This window comes from Podarcis filfolensis, assembly GCF_964270895.1.
Source record: "Podarcis filfolensis genome assembly, chromosome: 1".
Taxonomy (NCBI): Eukaryota; Metazoa; Chordata; class Lepidosauria; order Squamata; family Lacertidae; genus Podarcis; species Podarcis filfolensis.
The window spans coordinates 90,494,146-90,517,480 of record NC_139604.1 but is presented as its reverse complement, the minus strand read 5'-3'; the positions used below and the strand labels follow the sequence as shown (position 1 = coordinate 90,517,480).

The 23,335-nt window shown below is 43.5% G+C and overlaps 1 protein-coding gene across 8 annotated transcripts in view; it reads right to left on the bottom strand.

Moving 5' to 3' along the window:
• SIPA1L1 (signal induced proliferation associated 1 like 1) overlaps positions 1 to 21,357 on the bottom strand; it is a 150,637-nt gene extending 129,280 nt beyond the window's left edge. For 5 of the 8 annotated variants that reach the window (XM_083606155.1, XM_083606161.1, XM_083606159.1 and 2 more), the window contains exon 1: positions 21,233 to 21,357. The gene's annotated coding sequence lies outside the window, so the exon portion shown is untranslated. Of the gene's footprint in view, positions 1 to 20,166; positions 20,351 to 21,232 lie in introns of those variants that run through there. The other 3 variants (XM_083606158.1, XM_083606160.1, XM_083606156.1) reach the window with 3 other exon arrangements.
• Positions 21,358 to 23,335: the final 1,978 nt, after the last annotated feature.

The window sequence follows — 23,335 nt, the reverse complement described above, 5'->3', positions numbered from 1 at the left end:
GGAAAGCTGTTATAGGAGAGAGAACTGAACGTAAAAGGATAAGGGAGGTGAGATGAAAACAACTGGAGATAATAAGGTATAAGGAGAATGGGAGAAGAAATTACAGGGGCTGAGTAAAATACGTTCAGAGGCATGTCAGGATGTGAAGGGAAAACATAAAAATAACCTTCTCTGCTTATAGCCTTTGGATCAGCAAATTTGGGAGGTTGAGCCACATGTCTGTACAGTGGTACCTCTGGTTACGAATGCTTCAGGTTGCGAGCTCCGCTAACCCGGAAGTAGCTGCTCCTGCTTGCGAACTTTGCCCCAGGATGCGAATGGAAATCGTGCACACAGCAAGAGGCCTCATTAGCAAAAGCACGCATCAGGATAAGAACTGTACAGTGGTACCTCTGGTTACGTACTTAATTCGTTCCAGAGGTCCATTCTTAACCTGAAACTGTTCTTAACCTGAAGCACCACTTTAGCTAATGGGGCCTCCTGCTGCTGCTGCGCTGCCAGAGCACAATTTCTGTTCTCATCCTGAAGCAAAGTTCTTAACCCGAGGTACTATTTCTGGGTTAGCGGAGTCTGTAACCTGAAGTGTATGTAACCTGAAGTATATGTAACCCAAGGTACCACTGTACTGAGATTCTGGGAAACTATAGAACTCCTTCCACAATAAAAATTTTGAGGCAAAGAATTTAGATATCAGTAGACATGGATGTCAACAATTTCCAGCTGATTATGCCAAATTCTGACTCCATCTGTTTCCATTCTGTGATTGGTTCTAGCCCTGCACCACCACTTTGTGACTGGTGGTCCTCAGTACGGTAATTTTCAACCATCTCAAGTTGGCCCTAGTGGTAAAAAAGTTTGAGAATCCCTGCTCTAGGGCATCAGAAAGTTTTCTGATGCAAGTTTTCCAATTCAAATATTCCTGGAAAACCCACATCACTGGTACTAGGTTAAATAGGCAATGAGGCAAGGAGTTTGCATTGCTACTGAAGCAAATAGTTGCTCATACTGTGGAGCTGATTTGGAGGGGAAGGTTTTATAAGGCCTGTTATTGGTCCATTTGCTTGTGAGATTAGTGTGGGGTTAGTTAACAGTCAAGCCCCCTTGGATCAAAAAGTTTAATCTGTCTGGTTAACAGATGAGAGTGCTGGTGGGTGCAGGCTCTAAGACACTAAGTTGACCCCGTTCAAGATCTTCCCTAGAAGGGTTTCTGTACCTTTAGAGCAGAGACTCCTTCCTCAACTCCAAGCTTAGCAGGAGATTATAATATTGTTCCTCAGTGTGCTTTCAAGCATAGGGTGGCACAGAAGGTCCCAAACATTCTGCCTATGGCTTGGAAGGGATATATTAACTTTGACATCATACTGATCACATACAAGTGCCTCGATCTCACCATTCTGGGACAAAGTCCTGGCAAGTATAAATTTTGGCTGATTACAAAGACCAGCCAACATTTAGGAACTCTTGAATCCAGGTCTTCAACAAATGCAAGCCATAATCTCTAACCCAGAGTGGGGAAACATTTTCAGCCCAAAGGCCACATTTCTTCACCAGTAACTTTTTTAGAGCTGCATGGAAAATATTTTTAAAGTGTTAGTCTGAAAAGAAACAGTCTGATAACTTGGATTCAAAGACAATAGAATGTATGTGAGAAGCCAGAGGACCAAGTCACAAATGTACACGTCTCTAACTTTTGAAAGTTGGCAGCCTATCACAGTAAATAAGAGGAATGTTTGAGTAGGATATGAATAATGAATGTGCTCTGAACACAACTGGAGTGTTTACAGTAGTAAACTAATTTGCACTGCTCCAACTGTTCTAACAAAATCAATAGCAGAAAGTGTCAAACAAATAAAAGCTTTATGTGCAATTACAGCAATATAAATATTGATGCACAAAATATAACACATCTATCCACTAGATGATCAAACCTTCTTTTGGGCATCCTCCATGAGACGCACCATAAGAACTTCCAAACACAAATGCATCAAACCTCTTCATTGCTTCCTGTTTTGTTTATTTTCCAACCATGCAAGGGACTACCTGCTACTCTTATTCTATAACTAAAGAAGTAGCTATACAAAGGTCTACCAGGAGAAGAAGTAAGGCCTGCATGTGCCTGCCAGAATCAAATTGCAAACCCTAGTTTATATAAATAAAAAAGGCAGTATAAGTGCAGTATATGATATATTATTTTTGTATTTCCTTTCAGTCCAGAAGAATCACCAATAAAATACACAACACAATAACACCAGGATTGCTTCTGCAGCACATGGTACAGTTCTGACAGTATTTAAACCAGTAGTGCCTGAAGAGCACACATGTTAAGCAGTAAGGGTGATAAATTTAAGAACTGGGAAGAAGATCAGAAATGAATTACCCCAGATCAGAAAACTATCCTTCATGGGCAGGGCCCAAATCCTGCCCAATTTCAAAAATGGCTCATAACAGGCTCACCCCAGCATCAACAAGTCCTTCCTGCCACCTGTCTCTCCCCTTTCTCAAAAAGTGTCATTGCAAAAAAAGGAGGGGCCAATGGCAGGGAATACTGTAGAAATACTATCTTTACAAGTAGAGGTAATGTTTGAGACCCAGGTGGCCATCAAGAGAATCCATTACGACCAGGGAATATGAGAGGCTGTGTCACCAATGCCTCCCACTCCAGCAACAAAGAGGATATTGAGAACTCTATTTCCCAGGCTCCCCCAGCAACAATGGAAATTCCCTCTAGCATCCAGGCCTTTAAAAATATAGTATCTCTGGCACTGCTGAAATCCTCTACCCTACCCTTCCTGACACCATTAGTAATGGTAGGTTTGGGGGGGAAGGGCTGGAGAAACCAGGGCTGAAGGGGTACAGTGGAACCTCGGTTGCTGAATGTAATCCGTTCCAGAAGACAGTTCGACTTCCGAAACATTCGACAACTGAGGCACAATTGCAAATTCCTTTTTAAAAATGGAGAAACGCGTCTTGGAAGCCTTTCGACTTCCGAGGCGTGTTTGAAAACGGAAGCATTCACTTCCGGGGTTGTTGGTTTTCGGGTTTCGAATTGTTCGGCTTCCGAAGCATTCAACAAGCGAGGTTCCACTGTACTTCACTGAGCCTTGTCATTCTGAACTCTCTCAAATAATTATTGGAAAGGACTCCAGTTTCTGCAAGAAACCAGAGAAACAGGGAACCAATTGCAATGTGGCATGGTTGTGGAGCAGCCCACCTTTCACTGTTTTAACTACTTGTGAAACAAATAGTTTTCCCACTTTTCTTTATGTGTCACTAATGGGAACATTATTTTACAGGAAAGTAGGATAAATTGCTGGGACGGGGGTGGCACTGTGGTCTAAACCACTGAGCCTCTGGGCTTGTCAATCAGAAGGTCGGTGGTTCAAATCCCTGCGACAGGGTGTGCTCCTGTTGCTCGGTCCCAGCTCCTGCCAACCTAGCAGTTCGAAAGCACGTCAAAGTGCAAGTAGGTACTGCTCCGGCGTGAAGGTAAACGTTTCCGTGCGCTGCTCCGGTTTTGCCAGAAGCGGCTTAGTCATGCTGGCCACATGACCTGGAAAAACTGTCTGCAGACAAACATCGGCTCCCTCGGCCAGTAAAGCAAGATGAGCACCACAACCCCAGAGTCATACGCGACTGGACTTAACTGTCAGAGTCTGAAGGTACATTGCAGGAAGGCAAGATTCAAGGATGTGTAACAAGGTAAGATAATAAATATGAGCATACTGTTTTCTCTGTTCTGGCACCTCAAATACACTAGGCATTTGGCTCATTTGACCTTTGCAACACTTCTGTTACTCCAAAGAAGTTTAAATCAGGAAAACAGTATGGATCTATGCACACTTTATCAGCAACACAGATAATAAACTAGTTGTACATAAGCTCCACTATTCATATGCAGCCCTGTGCTAACCTGACAGAAGTCCAAACCTGAGAAGATTCTGTTAGACTGAAGTCTGGGGATTAGAGAAGCTAGTGACATGGAAGTTACATCTGTTGCGACAATCTTTAAGATGTTACTTCAGGGGTCAGCAAACTTTTTCAGCAGGGGGCCGGTCCACTGTCCCTCAGACTTTGTGTGGGGCAGGACTATATTTTGAAGGGGGGAAAATGAACGAATTCCTATGCCCCACAAATAACCCAGACATGCATTTTAAATAAAATAATAATAATAATAATAATAATAATAATAATAATAATAATAATTTATTATTTATACCCCACCCATCTGGCTGGGCCTCCCCAGCCACTCTGGGCGGCTTCCATAGAAACCAAAAATACAGTAAAATATCACACGTTAAAAACTTCCCTGAACAGGGCTGCCTTAAGATGTCTTCTGAATGTCAGGTAGTTGTTTATCGCTTTGACATCTGCTGGAAGGGCGTTCCACAGGGCGGGCGCCACTACCGAGAAGGCCCTCTGCCTGGTTCCCTGTAGCTTTGCTTCTCGCAATGAGGGAACCGCCAGAAGGCCCTCGGTGCTGGACCTCAGCGTCCGGGCAGAATGATGGGGGTGGAGACGCTCCTTCAGGTATACTGGACCAAGGCCGTTTAGGGCTTTAAAGGTCAGCACCAACACTTTGAATTGTGCTCGGAAACGTACTGGGAGCCAATGTAGGTCTTTCAAGACCGGTGTTATATGGTCTCGGCGGCCGCCCCCAGTCACCAGTCTAGCTGCCGCATTCTGGATTAGTTGTAGTTTCCGAGTCACCTTCAAAGGTAGCCCCACGTAGAGTGCATTGCAGTAGTCCAAGCGGGAGATAACCAGAGCATGCACCACTCTGGCGAGACAGTCCGCAGGCAGATAGGGTCTCAGCCTACGTACCAGATGGAGCTGGTAAACAGCTGCCCTGGACACAGATTTGACCTGTGCCTCCATGGACAGCTGTGAGTCCAAAATGACTCCCAGGCTGCGCACCTGGTCCTTCAGGGGCACGGTTACCCCATTCAGGACCAGGGAATCCTCCACACCTGCCCGCCTCCTGTCCCCCAAAAACAGTACTTCTGTCTTGTCAGGATTCAACCTCAATCTGTTAGCCGCCATCCATCCTCCAACCGCCTCCAGACACTCACACAGGACCTTCACCGCCCTCACTGGTTCTGATTTAAAAGAGAGGTAGAGCTGGGTATCATCCGCATACTGATGAACACCCAGCCCAAACCTCCTGATGATCTCTCCCAGCGGCTGCATGTAAATGTTGAAAAGCATGGGGGAGAGGACAGAACCCTGAGGCACCCCACAAGTGAGAGCCCAGGGGTCTGAACACTCATCCCCCACCACCACTTTCTGAACACGGCCCAGGAGGAAGGAGCGGAACCACTGTATGACAGTGCCCCCAGCTCCCAGCCCCTCAAGACGGTCCAGAAGGATGTTATGGTCGATGGTATCAAACACAGCTGAGAGATCCAGCAGAACTAGGAAACAGCTCTCACCTTTGTCCCTAGCCCGCCAGAGATCATCAACCAGTGCGACCAAGGCAGTTTCAGTCCCATGATGAGGCCTGAATCCCGACTGGAAGGGATCCAAATGGTCCGCTTCTTCCAGGCGTCCCTGGAGTTGTTCGGCAACCGCTCACTCAGTCACCTTGCCCAAGAATGGAAGATTTGAGACTGGGCGATAGTTGGCCATCGTGGCCGCATCTAAAGATGTTTTTTTAAGAAGCGGTTTAATAACCGCCTCTTTCAGCGGGTCTGGGAAGGCTCCCTCACGGAGGGAAGCATTCACCACCCCACGAAGCCCATCGCCCAGTCCTTCCCGGCTAGCTTTTATAAGCCAGGATGGGCAAGGATCCAGGAGACAGGTGGTTGGTTTCATTCGTCCAAGCAGCCTGTCCACATCCTCGGAGGTAACAGATTGGAATTGATCCCACTCAACTTGACTAGACAGAACTCTAGCACTCTCCCACCCCGGCCCTGCTCCCACGGTGGAGTCTACTTCTTCCCGAATCTGAGCGATTTTATCTGCAAAAAACTTTGCAAAATCATTGCAGGAGAACATGTGGCCCGTACTGGGCCCCGATGTTGCAGGTGGTTCCGCTAAATTGTGAACCACCTGAAAAAGTCTCCTGCTGCTGTTTTCTGCAGATGCAATAGAGGCGGTGAAGAAATTCTTCTTCGCCGTCACTATCGCCACTTGGTAGGCTCGACGTTGAGCTCTAACCTGTGTCCGGTCAGATTCGGAATGAGTTATCCGCCACCGGCGCTCTAGCCGTCTCAACGATTGTTTCATTGCCCTCAGATCCGTGGAAAACCACGGGGCTGTCCGGGCTCCATGCAATCGGAGAGGGCGCTTCGGAGCCAAACAGTCAATAGCCCTGGTTAACTCCACATTCCAGTGGGCCACCAGGAAATCGGCTGAAAGGCCATCAACATGGGATAAAGCATCCCCTACCACTCTCTGGAAACCATTTGGATCCATTAAGTGGCGCGGGAGGACCATCCGAATTGGTCCCACCTCCCTGCAGAGGGGATGGGTCGCAGAGAAGTCCAGTTGCACCAGGAAGTGATCTGACCATGGCACTTCTTTCGTTTCGCTTTTACTTAGTGTCAGATCACCAACATCCATAGAGGTAAACACCAGGTCCAAGGCATGTCCGCGGCTATGGGTTGGGCCAGACTTATTCAGGGACAGCCCCATGGAGGCCATGCTTTCCACGAAGTCCCGAGCGGCCCCTTGTAAGGTCGTGTCGGCATGGATGTTAAAACCCCCTAGGACAACCAAGCTAGGTGTCTCCAGGAGAACATCCGCCACAACCTGAAGCAGCTCGGGCAAGGAATCATTGGTGCAGCGGGGAGGTCGGTACACCAAAAGGAATCCTGTACTGCCCCTATTGCCCAACTTCCAGAACATGCACTCGGAAAACTGGGTCTTCCCAATAGGACGCCTGGTGCAAACGACTTCCTAAAAATCACTGCAACCCCCCCTCCCCGCCCACATGACCTGGGTTGCTGTGCGTAAGAGAAACCTGGTGGACAAGCAGCGGCAAGGACAGGCCCATCTGCTTCATCCAACCAAGTCTCTGTTACACATGCCAGGTCAAGTCCTCCATCCATGATCAAGTCATGGATGGCAGCGGTCTTATGAATCATTGACCTGGCATTGCACAGCAGCACCTTCAGGTCATGTGGGTATCCCTTGCTGATTCTAGTATCCATCCGGTCAGGACCAGACCCGGAGGCAGGAATAGTCCTCAGACAACGACTAAACCTGCCCCCTCTGTAATGACATGGTCTAGTCTTAGCGTAACTCCTCCTCCTACCCGTGATCACTGAGATCGGTTGTCCCAGTGCATCCCCCCCCTGTGGAACATGCCCCAGCCATTTTATGGGCTGGGGCCCACTCCTCCGGCAGCCCTGACCCCTCCCCCAAGAACAAAATAACACCTTAAACAAACAAACAAAACCAATAAAACAATACAAACAAAAAAAATGTAAAAATTACAAAAACATCAAAATAAAAAAATAATAATAATTCCCCAAGCCCAACCAAACATCCATCCCACCCCCACCCCCCACATACAAAAAACCCAAAAGAAAATTTTAAAAAATATTTTAAAAACACTCTGTGCCCCTCCGGCAGTAACAACTGTCCTAGTGAGGCCTGTGAGGCCCCGCCCTGGGCCAGGTGGTAAGTGGCAAGAGCAGGGCCCTCAGGCACTCACACAGGGGAGTCCTCCTGGACAGCAGGCAGTAAGCAGCAAGCAGTCCTTGTGAGGCTTCAGGCCCCGCCCCAGGCCAGATGGTAAGTGGCAGGAAGGAGCAGGGTCCTCAGGGGAGTCCTCCTGGGCAGCCATAAAAGGACACATTCTACTCATGTAAAAACACACTGATTCCTGGACCGTCCGCAGGCCCGATTTAGAAGGCAATTGGGCCGGATCCAGGCCTTAGTTTGCCTACCCATGTGCTACTTAAACACAAAAGCAGAATCCAAACACACAAATGACTTCTAAAAACATATGCCTGAAATTAGCAGAGGGAAAATGCTGCCCTTGAAGTCATAAATCTGCCCCCTCAGTGAGGTTCTTAATGAGTCTTGGCAAGGCAGGTGCCCTGCTGTCTTGGACATGAAGTTCAGCACAAGACTCTGCTTGCAAATACAGCCTAAGACAGGCCTGGCAGTGTGCATACAATGCTGCAATAGGGTAGAGCACACATCTGCATTACACCACTGCTAGGCAAAATGAAAGGTGGACTATTTATTATTACGACATGTTTAATTATTCACTTCTTTTTAAGTGGTGCTGTGGGAATCAATGCCAACATTCACTTGGAGTTCTGCAGGTACATTGCTGGTGCCTTCCTGCAACTTGCCCTTTAGTAATACAAAGGAACAAGTGATACCTGGAACAAATTGTTGCAACATGAGATGCTCCTCTTTAGGGACCTCCAGTCCCACACCTTCTCATTTTCTTTTTCTAAACAATATATTACTTATTTTCTGCATATATAATAATGAACAAACAGAAAATGGAAAAATAAACTATGTCCAGCGAGGAATTCCAGTCTACACTCATTTCCACAGTTCCACAGTGAGATTAGTACAAGTCCAGAGGGAAAGAGAATTTGAATGCCCAGTCCAGCTTAAAACAGATTTTTGCTAATACTTAAGTCCTTCATCCAATGCAAAGCCCTGCATAGTCATCACTGCCTTCACCCTCTCTCCAAGAATCTACAAAATGCTGGTACTAATGTCAAATCTCACCCTTCCAGGTCTAGGTTTAACACACACACACACACACACACACACACACACGTTAATCAATATTCTCTGCCCACTGAACATGCTGCACACTCCAAGGACTTTTTTTTTAAATTTTTAAAAAAGTGATGGGGAGGAAAATATGCCAAAAGTGTTTTTGTACTTTTGCAAATCTCAAGATACTCCAAGCCTAATGATACCTCCTTCTGTGTGGCTACTGTTATTCTGGCTACATAAGCAAGTAAAGCAACAGCACTTGCAGTATCAAACTGGGTAAGAATATAGGGAGATAATGATAACAGTAAGACATGACTTCCATAAGACACCAATGGTCAATATCTAGAACAGAACAGTTCTCACAAAATCCTTTCTGAATGAGTTTTTACTAATGTTATGCTAATGGCTTTTAAACTGCAACAAATTGAGGAAGTATTTATGTACAATAGGCCCCCAGCTGGCTCTAATCTCACCATTTATCAAAAGCAAGTAATCAGGAGGAGATTTGCAAGCTAACTGGATGCAACTACTCATCTCACAGTATTTAATACAACCCTCATTGAACACAAAGATGCGGATACAGATTGGTGGTAGCATTCACAATACATGCTGGAAATAATTTGTATTGCTGGAAATAATTCATAAAATGACATCATCAATACTGGACTAATTTTTTAAGTGTTTTCATTCCAATTTATTAATGAAGTAAAAGTGTTGTACAGGCTGACTCTCCAGAATGAATGAAAAGCCCAACACTTGACAATTCAATTCAACTTAATCCCCAGGAAATTAGTCCCACGACTTTTGTGTCTCCAATATAGTACAGGAGCTCCTCTGTACCAGACATTAAGGTATGCCAGTATACATGCATGTGGTAACTTTTTTCTGAATAGTGCATTATGAAGGTTATGTGCCTTTACACAAGGAGATAAAACTTTTCACAAAAAATAGCTAAATTTCATCCAATCTGTGGCTTGATATTTTACAGCACGGTCATATTCATATTGTAAACTGCTTTGAGGTTTTTTCTACAATCAAGTGGTATATAAATTTTATGAAATTAAAAAAATATTAATATCTACTCAGAAGTAGGTTTCACTGAGTTTAAAATACATGGGTAAAAGAATGCAGTGATTGTGTAATTTCTGCCAAGTTACCAAGGAGTGGGGGGATATACAAACTGGCAATTTGCATGGGACATTAAACCACAATTAAAATAAGCTAAGTTTAATGTGAATGAGCAACATGCTGATGCACACTGCTGAAAGCCAAGGCACTTCACTTTCCCCCTAAACTTCCCACACTCCCAGGGAAAGAGCAATAGTCTGACTTGTCGTGTTTATTTCTCCCAGATAAACTCACAAGAAACAAGTCAAGATGAGCCGTTGTCTTCTGCTCATGATTTGTTTGGAAAGAACAGACAGCACAGCTGCAACAGAAGCAGGAGCAGATAAGGAGTCCCAGGATTTCAGCAGCTGTTTCACATTAAACCATAGTTTATTTTAACTATGGTTTAAGGTAATATGCAAACGGAGTTTTCATGTAGCATTCTATGGGCTTCTTAACCTGTATTTCTTTCATGTGAGACGTGTGTTTTACACTGAGCTCAGGTTCTGGGCAACAGGTTATTATGAACACTGTGAATTATAACTTTGTAACTTGAGAAAGTTTGTACTGATGCTGAATAACTTGCATGTATCAGCAAGTTTTAGTCACCCAGCAATCGTATAAATCATATCCTAGCTTATTACTACAGCTCTGGTAGCAAAGCAATGCATTATGTTGTAGCATCATCAAGGGAACAGAATCTATTCAATTCATGTCACAGACTACACTGATGCCCTTTGGCAAGGAATTCTGCACATCAGTTAACACAGTGACAAATAGATAAAACAAGGGCCTCATTTCCAAGGGTCATTTGGGTATGTCTGTTGAACAGACTACTATGGCATAATACTGGAAAGTAGAAGGGAAGAAAAGCTCCATTGCAGGGGTATGGAACCTGTGGTCTTTCAGATGCTGAACCACAATTCCTATCATTCCTGGCCATCGGACATGCTGGCTAGGGCTGATGGGAGCTGGGGTGTGACATCTGGAGGACCACAGGTTCCTTCTTCCCTGCTGTATTGGGATACCACAATGCCAGTATTTTGACTGCTGCGGGAAAGAGCTCACACTTATATAAGAATTGCAATGAGCCTCATTAGAGCTGTACTCCTTTCATATAGAGCAGTGGTTCTCAACCTGTGGGTCCCCAGATGTTGTTGGACTACAACTCCCATCATCCCTGAGCTCTGGCCTTGCTAGCTAGGGGTGATGGGAGTTGTAGTTCAACAACATCTGGGGACCCACAGGTTGAGAAAGGCTGATATAGAGATACAAATGTACCTCCCCCCCCCCAATGCTTCCAACGAAACATGGAATGTGACATCAATGGAAAGGAATGTGTAAATACTATTAGTAAGCATTCAACCTTTTTTTTACCCTTTCTATGATATTCCATGTAATTTACTTTGCTTTGTCCAATTAGGGCTCATTTTATATAGTAATAAAAGTAAAGGACCTGGATGGTTAAGTCCAGTCAAAGGCGACTACAGTGGTACCTCGGGTTACATACACTTCAGGTTACATACGCTTCAGGTTACACGCTCTGCTAACCCAGAAATAGTGCTTCAGGTTAAGAACTTTGCTTCAGGATAAGAACAGAAATCATGCTCCAGCAGTGGGAGACCCCATTAGCTAAAGTGGTGCTTCAGGTTAAGAACAGTTTCAGGTTAAGAACGGACCTCCGGAACGAATTAAGTACTTAACCTGAGGTACCACTGTATGGGGTTGCAGCGCTCATCTCACTTTCAGGCCAAGGGAGCCGGCATTTGTCCACAGGCGGTTTTCCGGGTCACGTGGCCAGCATGACCAAACCGCTTCTGGAGCAACAGAACACTGTGATGGAATATATAGTAATATATAGTAATATCTTCAACCATTAACAATGATTGTAAGCAATGGGATAGATTAAATCTAAGTTGTTATTTTAATCAATGTCAATTTCTGAGCACATTTTTTTTTAAAGCTTCAGCAGCAAAACTGTTACACACCTTTTATCATCAACAGACCCACACAGTTACAGATAGGTAGCCGTGTTGGTCTGCCATAGTCAAAACAAAAAAAAAATTTTTCCTTCCAGTAGCACCTTAAAGACCAACTAAGTTAGTTCTTGGTATGAGCTTTCGTGTGCATGCACACTTCTTCAGATACCTGATATCTGAAGAAGTGTGCATGCACACGAAAGCTCATACCAAGAACTAACTTAGTTGGTCTTTAAGGTGCTACTGGAAGGAAAAAAATTTTTTTTGTTTAGACCCACACAGGTGCACCAACCAATTCCAATGCATGTCTTGCATCACAGAATGCATACAAAAACAAGCCCTGTTTGTGTTTAATATTATAGCCCTTAACTGCAAGAACAGGCATGAAACACCCACGTACGAAAGCACAGCCAAGAGCTGCTATTATGCGCTACCACCTGTAAAATATTGTTGAAACAGTGAGCACTGCATCACAAAATCTGCTCTTTCTCCAATAAACCACCACAGAGGTGCAGATAAGGCAAAAAGTCAATCTTTCCAACAGTCAAGGCAACCTAGAATGAAAATTATAATTGTAACTGCCAGGAATCCCTTTAAAGAAAGGTCTAAATCCCTTAGGATGCACACTTGCATCAACACAATCCACTTCACAGGTACTAAATACTTCCCAGTAGTAACGGCAGAAGTGAGAGCACTGCTGCATCGATAGTTTACTCTTTAAAAGAAAACAAAATTAGAGTTCTGCATCACTAAAAAGAAGATCTATTGATAGTGGCTTGCTGCTCAGGCAGCTATTGCCCAGACAGCTCATGTATACCTGAAGGAGCGTCTCCACCCCCATCATTCAGCCCGGACACTGAGATCCAGAGCCGAGGGCCTTCTGGCGGTTCCCTCATTGCGAGAAATGAGGTTACAGGGAACCAGACAGAGGGCCTTCTTGGTAGTGGCGCCCACCCTGTGGAACACCCTCCCTTCAGATGTGAAGGAAATAAGCAGCTATCCTATCTTTAAAAGACATCTGAAGGCAGCCCTGTTCAGGGAAGTTTTTAATATTTAACGCTGTACTGTTTTTAACACTTGATTGGGAGCCGCCCAGAGTGGCTGGGGAAACTCAGCCTGATGGGCGGGGTATAAATAAATTATTATTATTATTATTATTATTATTATTATTATTATTATTATTATATTTGGTAAATCAGTCGTCATCATCTTGCTACTCCAGGTACACTTGGAAAACATCACACAATACTGGCAAATATGCAAACCTTCCACCTACCCTTGGACCAAGCAAGTTCCATGCCTTCAGAAGCACAAGGCTTGTCTACTGGGAGGAGAAAGCGCTCACACCTTAGAGCAGCCTTCCCCAACCTGGTGCCCTCCTGTCATTCCTTGCCATGCTCACTGGGGCTAACAGCAGTTGTAGTGCAAATCATCCAGAGGGCCCTAGGTTGAGAAAATTGCCTTGGAGACTCAAAAGAAGACAGATCACAGCCCTCGGTCTCCCACCAAGCATGGGTGCTTAAAACAGCACTGATGCTCCTGGTCCAAACTAGTTTTGGAGTAAAAAATCTGGCCCTACATTCTTTAAATATTGGCACCATTCCCATGTGCACCCTCTCAGCAACGCCCCTTAACAATGCCATCAATTCACAATTACTGAGCAATAGCAGCACAGATAAGTATTTTGGGTGGTTAAACTACAGGGGGGAAATCCCTCTCTAAGCTTTTTATCAGTTTTGCCTACGTTTGAAAATGGAAAACATAAAATGTTTTATTTTAATTAATTTAATATTCCTTATATCATTTTTAGCAGATTATGAAACACTTAGACTTAGAGCAAGCACGTCCAAAGTCCATTTTGGGGGTCTAATGCGGCCCGCCGGTCAGTTTATTTCCTGGGGTAAAAAAAAAAAACCCCCTCCAACTTTGGTCGGCCCTTCATCAAATCTGGCCCTCTTTGAAAAAAGTTTGGACACCACTGACTTAGAGCCTTCTACCCCTACACAACTGCATGTAAAAAGAACATAAAATTGCAGATTTTGAAAACCATTGACCAATCTACACATACAATTGCTCTATTAAGGTAACTATTACCACTTTTACATTACAGAAGACAAAGGGAAAGGTCATGGATTAACAAGTGGGTAGCGGGGTTCTGGGGCACAGTGTGTCTGGGTAGGCATATATAAAGGATACAGCTGGCAGAAAATTGATAAGCAGAAAGAACCAACCAGAAAATCCTTAGCTGAAAAAGCATTAAGCTTTTACTTCCAAACCCGTTTCTCAGCACTTATCAAGAATTCTGCTAGCACAAATATAGCATGTCCCTTTCAAATTTTAGAAGACATGAAGGGGTCCTCATAGGGAGTGAGGCCCCACCAATAAGGTCAAATGGCCTTTCCTGGCCCTATCCTGACATCTACATGTTATGTGTGGACCTCTGCAGGTGGGAAGTCTATACAGCTATGGGCTTCTCCAAAAACCAGAACCCTGATCATGGAATACTGCAGCTCCGAGGGGAGCCTATGCAGATAGCCATGGGTAGGCAAACTAAGGCCCAGGGGCCGGATCCAGCCCAATCGCCTTCTAAATCCGGCCCACAGACTGTTCAGGAATCAGCGTATTTTTACCTGAGCAGAATGTGTGCTTTTATTTAAAATGCATCTCTGGGTTATTTGTGGGGCATAGGAATTCATTCTCCCCCCCCAAAAAAATATATATAGTCCGGCCCCCCACAAGGTCTGAGGGACAGTGGACCGGCCCCCGGCCGAAAAAGTTTGCTGACCCCTGGTTTAAAGTCACAGACAACAGGTACTGAGCATAAATAAAAGGACGAACAAGAATATGTTCATAATTCTCCAACTGATAAATTACCAAACGGGAAAACAGGAAACTGCCTTGTACCAAGTCAGAACATTTGTCCATCTTGCTTGATTATAAGATGGTACCTCGGGTAACAGACGCTTCAGGTTACAGACTCCGCTAACCCAGAAATAGCACCTCGGGTTAAGAACTTTGCTTCAGGATGAGAACAGAAATCGCCCGGTGGCGGTGTGGCAGCAGCAGGAGGCCCCATTAGCTAAAATGGTACCTCAGGTTAAGAACGGAGCTCTGGAACGAATAAAGTTCTTAACCCGAGGTATCACTGTAGTATTATCATAATGATGAGCAACTGCTCTGTAGAGTTTCAGATCAGAATAATTCCCAGTCTTAAGTTGAGATCACAGTGACTGAACCTGGGATCTTTTGCATGCAAAGCATGGGTTCTCCCATCCAGCTACAGTCATACAACTATCATTTATATTAATCAGAAATTAAAGCGGTACACTGTCAGTGATGACAGTTAAGTGATGAGAACATTTTTCAAGAACTGGATATCAAGCATTAATAGCAAAATATCAGATCCAAACATGTTTCAATCTACAGCTCTCTTCATTATTCTTAATATCATTAAGGACTTTTAAGATGAGTGGAAGAAGGATAATTTGCCTCATCAAACCTTAGAAGTAGCCTAGTCAGGTTTGTAGAGTTAGGTTCTTGGTGAGAGGGGGAGTTCTCTTTAATAGAGAAGTGTATTAAAAATTGTTTCAAACACTTGGCCTTCTTAATGGTTGTGGCCCACTTTTATTATAGTTTGGTGGGGAGAATTAGATTTCTCAACAAGATCACTGCATATACATATATTTCCAGGTAGCATGGGGATTAAATCAAATCTTCACTTAAAGAAAAACTTGTTTTGAAATGGAAACCAAACCACATTTTCTCCAGCATTTGTGAAGGAATCAAAATGCCTTCACACCAACTGCCTGTCATGTTGAATACAGGCTAAATTTGCAGTAATAGTTTTCCAGCTCAGGAAAGCCTTGAAACTTCATGTTTTCTACTTCATGTGTTCTTTTGCATGTGTTTTAGTATGCTTTTTCTATTATTTTAGCTTGTTTGTTAGAATCTGTTTGCTCAATCTCCCCCCCCCCCCATAACCTGAACCAATGAATTTTGGATTAGATAACTTATGCCACGAAATCTGACTGAGTGAGGGTGAGTCTACTGATTCTTCTGGACCTTTTACAGCTTCTGATGCCATTGACCATAATAACCTTTCTGGTGCGACTCTCTAGGATGAGACTTGGAGGCACAGTGTGATAATGGCTATGGTCCCTTTCTGGGGTTAAAAACCCAGAGTATGGTGCTGGGAGACTTTTGTTCCATCCCTTGGCCATTGATATTTAGGGTTAATTGGGCATCTAGCCCTAAAGTTCTGTTTTTGTTCTCATGCTTTTCAACAGGTATGTAAAACCACAGAGAGAAATCAACTGATGGTTTGAGCAGAGGTAGCATTAATATGTGGATGAAACACAGCTCTATCTTTCTTTTCCACCATCTAATTCCAAGGATGTAATCCTGAATAGGTGATCTGGGAAGCTCCAGGGTTACATGAGATGTTTACAAGATTCACCATTACATAAACCTTTGCTATCACAAACTAATGAGTACTTCCAAGCAGTAAGGATCTAGAAAATGTTAAGGGGTAACAATTGGATAAAAATGGAAACAAAATGCAGAGGAGATGTAAAGAATCAGTAGAAGGGGGTGGAAGGAAGTCTTGAGTTTTAAAGAACCTCAAAACAAGGTTTGTAAAATAGTAGGATTCCTTATTAGAAGTTCAAATGTTAGATTGTGGTTTGATTTTTGTATCTTTATTTTATTGTTTAATATCTGTAAAAATTAATAAAAAAGTATTTACAAAACACACACACTCATGAGTACCAACAATAGTGAAGAAAGTTAATTCCATGATGCAATTGTAGAGAACTAAAATCAGAAGAGCAACCTAGAAGATCCCATATTTAGTACCAATAAATAGCTATTGAAATAATTAATTAACAGTATGAACAATCATCACCAAGTTTATTTTATCACTTGCAGGTGTCCAATTCACTAAGGAGTTACTTTTTAAAAAGCAGCTTTCTATCTCAAATGAGAATCAAAATGATGCCAACAATTTATAAATATGTATCAACTGGGGAATCTTACGTTAACAGAGATTCTTGGGAAGCAAAGTCACTGAGTCATATCTCCCTGGAAACATGAAACTAAGAACAATCCAGCACATTTTCATCTGATCATAAGATGATATTTAACACACAATTACTCTTCTTAAAAGAAAAAATATATCCAGATCTACCAAGAGCCATGGAACATCACATTCAGGTTCCTTTCAAATTGAATTAATTCGACTAATTTAAAAAATGACACTGGACTATCTATATAGAAAATTAGCTAACAAACCCTGTGATAGAATCTCCCCCTACCTAAAATACAAAGGAGCATGGCATTTCCCCCTAGTTGACAGTAGCATGATATCAAAAGAAATCCAGCATACACACACATTTACAAAACACTACAAAACTATATACCAAATTTCTAAAGAATTAAAAATAAAACTTCTGAAATGATGTTAATAGGGGGAAACCCAAGGTATGAATCACCAGTTATATATTCGAAAAATTCAGTACATCCAAGTATATACTAGAGTTAAGTGATAGATGCTTCTATAAACAGGGGCATGGTGCAATAGCTAAATAACACCCAAAAAGTACTTTGCTGACATACCAAAAGTAATCCCAACTTTCACTAGAAATAGTTTAGAGGTAGTGGTAAGAAAATAGTTGTTAGACAAGCGATCAACCTGCAGGATTTACATTTTTTAAAGCAGCACTGGAGCTTTTTCTGCATCCCAGTGGGGTATCCTGAATGTCCTGTAAGCAGTGAATATTAAGCAGCAAGTCCCTTGGTGTAAAGCCTATACTATTGCTATGGAGAAATCTGCGCCCCTTTCTCTCATTGAAGAGACATACTATGGTTGTATAAATGAGGATGGATACAAAAGAAATTCAAGCGGGACACAATCCTCTCTCTCTCCCTCTTTAAGAGTTTGTAGGTTGTCTAAAACAATGGCTGTCTTCCAGCTTTACAATTTGTCTTTCTCCATGTACTGTACAAAAAAATGAAACCCTGGTTGAACATACAGAATAATCAGGCATAGTAAGAAGAGAATAAAAATAAGATCCAACATGTTTCAAAATAAAAATAATAATTATACTTGATACAATCTAGTTAAGATATTAGTGGTATACATCAGATACAAAGTAGGTTCATAAACTGTTTGAAAGTGGGGTTGTTGTTTTTAAGTAACTGTCTTGGTTTTAACTAAACATTTTAAATAAATGTTCTAGTATTTCACTATAATACATTTGACCATTACGTGGGAGGTCCAGTCATACTCCCCTAGATTCTATCTAGGGAAGAGATGGGAACCTGTAGCCCTCCACATGTTTTTACACTAAAATTTACATAATCTCTGACAATCTGCCATGCTGTCTGGGGTTGATGGGAGTTGCAGTCCCAGCAGTATGTAGAGGGCCACAGGTTCACCAATCAACTCTGGGTCCTTTGTAAGAGATTCTGCAACACTGCTCTTCCCCAGAACTCTGCATCCAAGTTGGGAGGGTAGGCTTGAAATTGTCAAAAAAGTATCTCTTTCCACATATGCAGAGCTGTGTATAGGGCTGGGATAACAGAAGAAGTGCCACATGCTATTTCAATTCATACTATATGTCTTTAATCCAAATTCAAATCTACAGCTGCTAGTACAAATGTCTACATACCACAGCTGTCAATGTTTCTCTTTTTTTAAGGGAAATTCCCTTATTCCGAATAGGATTCCTTGCAAGTAAAGGGAAAAGTTGACAGCTATGCTACATACCAAGCTCAAACCTAACACCACCACAGAAGTAAAATTCATTGAACCACCAATATCACCAACATTTCAAACAAAAGATACAGCTATTAACTGACCCAAAGTAAACCCAACTGCATGTATAACTGATACCGCTATTGTAAGCTGACTTGAAGGAGTTTACTCTCAAAGGCAGCATAAGAGACAAGATGCTTTAACAAAAATTTGAATACTATCTAAATGACATTACTGCATTATGCAAAAACTGGTTAAAACGAGAAGGCAAACTATAAACACAGCAAAACACAATTGGGTATAAGAACAGACATGTTCAGGCAAGCACAATTTGATGAGTAACTGAAAACTTAAGGCTGCTGGTTGCAGGCAACCAATATTTAACACACATACAAATGTGTAAGTGCTCATGCACCTTGTACACAATGAACAAATGATCAGGAAAAGTGATTCCTGGATATTCTTCAACTGCTTCCTTCCCCCAACAGGTGATCATTTACTATGCAGAGGGAAAAGAAAGACTCCTCAAACAGAATAGTGTGTGCACAAGGCTCTTGCTGGTTGACCATCACTGTACTCGTTTCTTCAAAATACTTTAAAAATATAGTAAAGTTAGACCTGGTTAACCTCTGGACAGTTAGCCAGAAGGCCAACTTAGGAAATGGAGGTAGTGAAATATAAATGCAATGAAAACCTTTTGCAATAAATACTATTGTCAGAAACTTAAGATTCCATTTTTCCTTATGCCTCAAAGGCAGAACAAGGAGCTGTACTGTTGAACTGCACTGCTCAAAAATAAACTGCTATACTCCCAACTCTATATGAAATTGGAGACACCTATTGCACAACCAACAAGAAGCACCAAAAGAAAATCCTTTATGAAGCTTGTTTACAATTTAAATCCATAAAAGTGAACACGCACCACATGCAATGTGCACAGCAGTGGAAAAGAGGAGGTTCCAGGTCAGTTTCATCATGAAAGGCAAAATTTAAAGAGGAAGGACCTATCTTCATTCATCCAGACAGACAAACTGGGAATCTAATGAAACCTGACACCTCTAAAGGAAAATTGTAACACTGCAAGGACCCACACTTAGCAGAATCACCAAAAACCCAAGAATCAGTAGTCAGATTTTTAAATCATCCTGGACAAAATGAATTCAGAAAAAAAGTCTGGATTTGTAGCAGAAAAAAATGAACAGCAGCAGTCAAGGTTAGACAAGGAGAATTTCCTACTAAAAGCATTTTCTGTTCTATCCCCCCCCCCAATGCAAACAAGTGCACTCCTCAGCAATAAACATAATCCATGATTATCCAATAGATATGCATACATTAATTTTAAAACCATACCATGTGGCAGAACTGTTACTAAAAATATAACATTTAGAACATAAAATAAAATGTAGTTTTCACTTATAATCCATCTTGTTGGCAACCATACGCCTTGGGAGACAATTGAAAAGTGTGCCTATTTTTATTTTAAAAACAAACCTGTTCAAAGCTACCTGTTCTACAAGATCCAGTTTTAAAGCATTCCCTATTCACTTATCTGAACTACCCGGAAAGAAACTACCTTTCATTCTTCCACTCCCTTTCCCACACTATAAACATTCAGATTATCCCCAAGGGCATTACCTCTGAATTAGCTAATAATTATCACAGTGTCCAAACTGGTTCAGAAGAAAATAACTACAGCAAAGCTGACAACTAAAACTGCTGACTCTTTTGACCCATTCCCCCAACCACCCAAAAAAAGGATGGGGGAACACAGAGGAAGAAAACCTTTCCACAGCAACCGCCTGTCGGTTCTACCCACAGGAAAAATAATCAACTTGGTCAAGAGGTTTGGGGAGAAATACGAGTCCTCTTCTTCCTCCCGCACTCTCTTTTTGGGGGGGGAGGTGGAAAAGCGATGAATCCAATGAGTACCAGAAGGCGGGGCGGAGGGGGGGAGAGGGAAAGCCAAGTGAATACCGCTGCTTCTTTTTTCCTTGTTTAAACTGGGGGCAGGGTGAGCAAGCCAGCTCCGAATCTCGCTGGTCAGTTGCAGGCGAAGCTTGCAGACTTTCCGTGCAGCTCATTTCTCGGGGATATAGGAAATATTTGGGCAGGCGGCGCTGAAAAGAGAGTCTTTCTCTCTCCAATGAATCGAAGTGGGGGGGGGGAGGAGAGGCTCCCGGTTTAATGAATTGGGGGACAGAGGGGGCGACCATCATGCAGCAGCAGGACTTTGGCAAGGTGCGGGGTGCGGGGTAGGAATCAATAGCACAGAAAACTCAAGGTCTCGGGAGTCAAAGGGAAGGGGAAAGGCGAGCAGAGGTTTTCGGAGAAGTGGGATTAGAGGGGAAAGAGGGGGCGTGTTGCCTCCACCCGTTTCATTCAGGTTTTCAGCTCCCTCCCGCTGCGACTACCAGAGTCATTTTGGGGGGGGGGCTTGGGTTGGAGGACCGGGGGGGGTCCTGGTTTGTGTGTCGCCGCTGCCCCGTCAGTATGCGGAGGAGACTAGAAATATGTATGTGTGCATGCATATTTGTGGGTGCGCGAGCGCGCGCGTGTCTCGTCAGGTTCAGCCGCACTCGGGGGCAGCAGAGGAAGGTGGGGTGGGGGGAAAGAGGGGGGGTCTGAAGCCGTACCCCCCCCCCGCTGCCCAGCCCAGCCCCGCTCAGCTACCTGCCTCCCTGCTTCCCTCCCCAGAACTCACCCAACAAAGTTGCTGCTGCTTCTGCATGAGCCGCTGCTCGCTCCCTCTCCAGCGCCCGGGATGAGCTCACCCAGCAAGCTTGCCTCGCTCCGCCTGCTTAGCAGTCCAACTCTCGCGAGAAGCCGCGTGGCTGCGGCCATCGCCGCGCGCCGCGCCAAAGAGTGGGACCCGAGCAGCCGCGGAAGTTACTATGGCAACTGCCAAGCGCCGGGCCTAGCGGTGGACCGCGAAGCCTTGCGAGCCCAGGCAAAGACTCGGCTCCGGAGGGTGTTGTCGCTGCGGTAGCCTGTCCTCCGCAGCGGCTCTGAAAGTCGAGGCACGCTCCGCGCCCTTGCAGTTGCAGCAGTGGCTCGACGGACGAAGCCGGGGGAAAGGCGCCCCCAGCAGCTTCTTCCCGGTTCGCGGCTATGCAGCCAACCTACTGATAATACCTAATGCGGCTGCTAAATTCTCGCCCGTAATTTTTCCTACATAAATCCAGCGTGGAGACTGTCCTTGGGAACTTATTGCAAAAAAAAAAAAAAAGTGCAGAAGCCTTCCTGTGTAGCGACTTCCGTGCAAAGCAGTGGCTTTTTCCATCAAGCCATGCACGAACACACAGCGGGTGGGTACTTTAGCATCACACAGATTAGCGATCAACAACCCAGTGCTATGCACACTGCAAGTCTTGCTGCTATTTGTAGGGCTTGCTCCCAAATAACTGCGTAAAATTCAATTTGATTGAATTCGGCAGCAACCAGCAGACACAGACATAAAGCTCCAATGTCACAGGAACAGATGCCACAGACCTAGTGGGACTTACTTCAAAGTAAATAAACGAAGATTTTATTCTTTTTAAAAGCAAGCTTCATGACAGACGGGGGATTTGTACCTGGGTCTCCTCATAATTCACAATCCATGCATTTGGGGGGGGGCATGAGAAGTAACCAGGGTGTTGTTTAAGTAGATGTGTTTGGATCCATACAGTCACTAAAGAGTTATTTTAAACTAAAATGCAACAAATGCTGCAGAGTGAAGGGAAACTTGTGGCTCACCACTATATTAAACTGTGGCACTCAAGCAACCACATCCTACACAGCAATCTGAATAGCACTGAATGCTTTCTGTGTGGGAAGCACCATATTTTCACAGGTAAAAAAATAGTGCACAATGACTTGGAAAACCATGATATCCCTGACAGAAAGGCAGTTTGAGGGATTATAGGCTGTTGGTGCATGCAAAGGGGGGTGCACATTTATTGCACAAAAACAACAGCATGCACCTGTAAACTGAACAAATATCTTTTTCTGTGCTTTTGCTGGTAAAAAAAAAAGGTGTCCCTGGATCTGGTCATTTCATGTGATGTGAATGGTCTATGGTTCAATCCTAGCAATGTTCATTTGCAAGTAAGTCTGATTAATTTCAATAGCACTTACTTCCAAGGAAAGTTATTGTATAAGATGCTTAAGAAGGCCTTTAGGAGTAGAGTACACCTGGATATAACATACATGCCCCATCTCACTTTTTCCTTCTTGACCCTGTCTTGCCCATCTATTTCTGATATGCAGGGTCTTGTCCACTCCTGGCACCAGATATATGTGATATAGTAGAATTAGTGGACACACTAGAAAAGCAGACAGCCTGCTCAAATGCAGTGTAAGCAATCCTACTGAACACCACATCAGACAGACAAGTTTACTGCAATGCAGACATGGCCTATTAAAGGAAGCACAACTTAAGTTATTTTGTTCCACTTCATTAAGGTCAGTTCCCAAAGTAAGGCACACAGCTCTTGTTCTAGCAAGTTACAAATAAAATAGCCTCAATAAAATGCTGACACATACCTGTTACCAGTGCTCTCCTATCATAGTGTTGCTTTGAAGATAAACATGGTACAGGGTTTTGTATATAGAGAAATGCTACATAAGTTATTTTTAATGTTGAAACAACCATGCACACACAAATGAAACACTGAAGGACAAAAATCCACAGACATGAGGAAATATCTACACCTGACATTCTACAGAAAGGTTGTGTGGGGGGCATAAAGAAGCATAAAGACAGGTTCAGGAAAAGGTGAGAAATTGTCATGTATGAGGAGATTAGTAGCAAAAGACAATACTG